Consider the following 4,280-nt stretch of genomic DNA (forward strand, 5'->3'; position numbering starts at 1 on the left):
GATGAGAGCAGAGGAGAGAGAGTTAGCTTTAGCAGTGCGGAGCGCCTCCGTGACACAGAGAAGAGCAGTCTCAGTTGAATGACTAGTCTTGAAACTACACATCACCTCAAACACACACAGTCACACATACACAAAAACTTTGGTACTGGATTCAAAGTAAACACTTTCACCTTTGCATCACTGTGGTTATAAATCAATCTACGAAAAATAAAGCCTTGCATAACTCTCCCCCGACATATTCAACCAATATAACTCATCAATAATAAAGTAACACCCTAAGGCAATAGGGTACTATGGTTACTCAGGGAATGTCACAGGATAAGCAAGCACTTTGCCACGACAACCACCTTGCTGGTGCATGGAAGAGTAGCTGCTGCATGTGCAGAAGTTAATGGGGATTTTTAAAAACTAAACTGAACCATGCTGTCACTCATTTCCAGCCTTGACCTTGTACATACTACAGCACTTCAAGTCTATTCTCCATATTCTCCATCATTTCAATGATTGAATAACTGTGGTATTCTCTCTCTGTGGATGGAGGACTGTGGCTGACTATATGCACATCTTACTGGCTGTGTTAATTTTGTGGGAGCTTAAGTGGATCCCTTGGAGTTTGGTCATTAATTGGAGTTTAGTCATTTGTGTTTGGTCCAGAACATCCCGCTGACCACACCACTCTCTCGAGGCTGATAAAACAGCAAACTGTTCAGCCAAGTTTCCTACATTTACCATGTTGCGCTCTATACAGCAACAATGCATGCTAGAAATCGTTAAAGGGAAATTTCACCGCTCAATTACACTTTGTACCGGTATGTGTCATAGAAATCGAGAATTTCCTCACTACACGCAAATATGAGTGTTTCTGCATCTCATTGGTATAAACGGGTCATCTACATTTCTTGGTTGTAAGCAAACCACAATATCCAGAATTCATAGCGATTTCAGTGGAGTTGCATCCAGTTGAATACTCCCGTGGAGAAATGTCTAAATGTCTGTGTTTGTAGCCAGCACTTTCAGCCGGAGGATTTCGATATGGACCTGAAGTCTCAACTGATGAGGTTGCCATGACATCGAACGTTTCAAAGTGATGCTATTCCATTGATTTCCCCCTTCACATCAAAGAGGAAAGGTAACCCATCAGCACAGCAGAAAATAAGTCGAGCTGAGATAGCGTAGCTAACTAGCCAACTACGTTTGTTTATCTAAACCAAAATCTAACTAGCTAGCTTTCATAATACGCTGGCTAGACATTCCAAAGTAATGTAATAATCTAGCTGCTATCTGGCAAAGTGATTTGTAACTTTGCAAGCTACATTAGGTTACGTTAGCTACAGCCTACCGGATCGTAGCTAGCTAGCTAACTAACAGTACCGTAGAGGCGAACGTGACTATGTGTTCGATCAACATCTGCAGCGGCATCAACATCAAGCTCAGCACCAGGAACTAGTGTAAGTTACCTTTGCTAAACCTTTCAATGATAACATGAGTAAATAAATATTATGGAGCTAGGCATGGTCCGCGTCTTGTTGTCATGGCTAGTGTGTTTACAAGTAGGCTACAACTTCTACTGTCGTTTTCTCTGTGTAGTGGAGGCTTAGTTGATTGTTCATACAAGGCTTGAAGTCTACATTGGAGAAAATGAGGTATTAGTATGGAGGGGATGGTGTGGGTGACTGACGTGTGTGTGTGTGAAGGTTAATCTATTGACGTGAGGGGGGTGGGTGGATATAGTACCTTGTTTGAGTGTGTATTGATGGGGGACACATTTGTAGAATGTTGGCTAATCACTAATACTGAGTGTCCTACATATTCTTTGGCATGGGTGAGAGGGGCTGTTAGTGTACTCTTCCAACATATGTACTGTATTGTTGGCAGTGCTTGTCTACTCAACAGCACAACTGTAGGCACTCATATAGAACAATACACAACTGGACTGTCTACAAGTCAAGCCCCCATCAAACGTTTCACATCTTTGCTAACAGTCCATCTCAATGCCCCATTATTGACTCTAACAGAACACATACTGTACCAGGCTACTGTATCCTTTTTTGGTTCAAGTTTTATTGGTCGTATGTACGGGATACGCGTGGTATACATCATCCCAAAAATGTTTTACTTGCAGGTTCCTTCACGATAATGCAACAACAATGAGACATTTTTAAAGATAAGAATACAAACATAAAGTAAATGGCAGTAGAATATAATAAACATTTTACCATAAGTATTATACAGGAAGGCACAATGTATAGTACAATATTTACATGTGTATTGGAAAAGGGGGGGTGTGAGGGGCAAGTGTATACATTGAGCAGTATAATAAGAGTTTGGTAGCAGTAGTTGTGATGTGTGCTAAGGTGCAGAGAATCAAAGCAGGTGGTCAGTCAAGTTTAGGTGTTCAGCAGTCTTGTAGATATCAACATGCTCAGAGAGTTTCTATCAGACCTCATTCTCCGATACCATCTGCCTGACGATAAGGGAGAGAACAACTTGCGTCTGGTGTGTGTGGGGTCCTTGATGATGCTGCGGGACTTCCTCAAGCACCGTTTCGAGGTAGATATCCTGGATGAGTGGAAGCATGGTCCCAGTGATGTACTGGGCCGTCTTCACCACCTGCTGGAGGGCCTTGCGGTCGTGGACGGAGCAATTCCCGTACCAGGCCGTGATGCAACCGGTCAGGGCGCTCTCGATGGTGCAGCGGTAGTATTTAGAGAGGACCCAGGGCGGCATGCCAAATTTCTTCTGCCGTTTACAGATGAACATGGTTTCTTGTATGGTTACACATCCTCATGATCAGTCTTTGTTTTACACATCCTCATCAGTATTCATGTCTTTCCAGGAGACTTGCAGTACAAACACATCTTCTGCAAGAGGTCGGCACAGTGGGTGGTGAAGAAAGTGTATGAGCCCAGAACCCACCACTTCAGGGAGAGGCTTGTCCGCCTGTCTGTGGAGTGCAGAACAACTTAGGATGTTGTCTACAAGGAGCCAGAGACACAGCTCCCCAAACCCAACATCCCTGCCAACATCGCTACAGCGTCAAAGTCTGCAACACCAGCTTCCATTACCCGACAAGACGAGGTTCACCAGCTGAAGAACACTCTGGAACCTGCCTGGCATTCAGCCAACACAACATCCATATTCAGTTAGACTGATGTTGTAATATAATATAGAATGCCTAGTATGCTCACAACTGCATTATGGTATAGATTTTGCTAGCTCTTGTACATAAACTCAGCAAAAAAAGAAACGTCCCCTTTTCAGAACCCTGTCTTTCAAAGATAATTTGTAAAAATCTAAAGAACTTCACAAATCTTCATTGTAAAGGGTTTAAAAACTGTTTTGCATGTTTGTTCCATGAACAATTAATGAACATGCACCTGTGGAACAGTCATTAAGACACGAACAGCTTACAGACGGTAGGCAATTAAGGTCACAGTTATGAAAACTTAGGACACTAAAGAGGCCTTTCTACTGACTCTGAAAAACACCAAAAGAAAGATGCCCAGGGTCCCTGCTCATCTGCGTGAACGTGCCTTAGGCATGCTGCAAGGAGGCATGAGGACTGCAGATGTGGCCAGGGCAATAAATTGCAATGTCCGTAATGTGAGACGCCTAAGACAGCGCTACAGGGAGACAGGACAGACAGCTGATCGTCCTCGCAGTGGCAGACCACGTGTAACAACACCTGCAGAGGATCGGTACATCCAGACATCACACCAGCAGGACAGGTACAGGATGGCAACAACAACTGCCCGAGTTATACCAGGAACGCACAATCCCTCTATCAGTGCCCAGACTGTCCGCAATAGGCTGAGAGAGGCTGGACTGAGGGCTTGTAGGCCTGTTGTAAGGCAGGTCCTCACCAGACGTCACCGGCAACAACGTCGCCTATGGGCACAAACCCATCGTCGCTGGACCAGACAGGACTGGCAAAAAGTGCTCTTCACTGACGAGTCGCGGTTTTGTCTCACCAGGGGTGATGGTGGGATTCCCGTTTATCATCAAAGGATTGAGCCTTACACCGAGGCCTGTACTCTGGAGCGGGATCAATTTGAAGGTGGAGGGTCCGTCATGGTCTGGGGCGGTGTGTCACAGCATCATCGGACTGAGCTTGTTGTCATTGCAGGCAATCTCAACGCTGTGCGTTACAGGGAAGACATCCTCCTCCCACATGTGGTACCCTTCCTGCAGGCTCATCCTGACATGACCCTCCAGCATGACAATGCCACCAGCCATGCTGCTCGTTCTGTGCGGGATTTCCTGGAAGACAGGAATGTCAG

The 4,280-nt window shown here is 45.1% G+C and overlaps 1 long non-coding RNA gene across 1 annotated transcript; it reads left to right on the forward strand.

Annotated features, from left to right (window-relative positions):
• The first annotated feature begins 955 nt into the window (after positions 1 to 955).
• On the forward strand, positions 956 to 3,006 carry LOC139023209 (uncharacterized). The gene is made up of 2 exons (XR_011474348.1): positions 956 to 1,448; positions 2,837 to 3,006. It is a non-coding gene; the product is annotated as an uncharacterized lncRNA (long non-coding RNA).
• Positions 3,007 to 4,280: the final 1,274 nt, after the last annotated feature.

This window comes from Salvelinus sp. IW2-2015, linkage group LG28, assembly GCF_002910315.2.
Source record: "Salvelinus sp. IW2-2015 linkage group LG28, ASM291031v2, whole genome shotgun sequence".
Lineage (NCBI taxonomy): Eukaryota > Metazoa > Chordata > Actinopteri > Salmoniformes > Salmonidae > Salvelinus > Salvelinus sp. IW2-2015.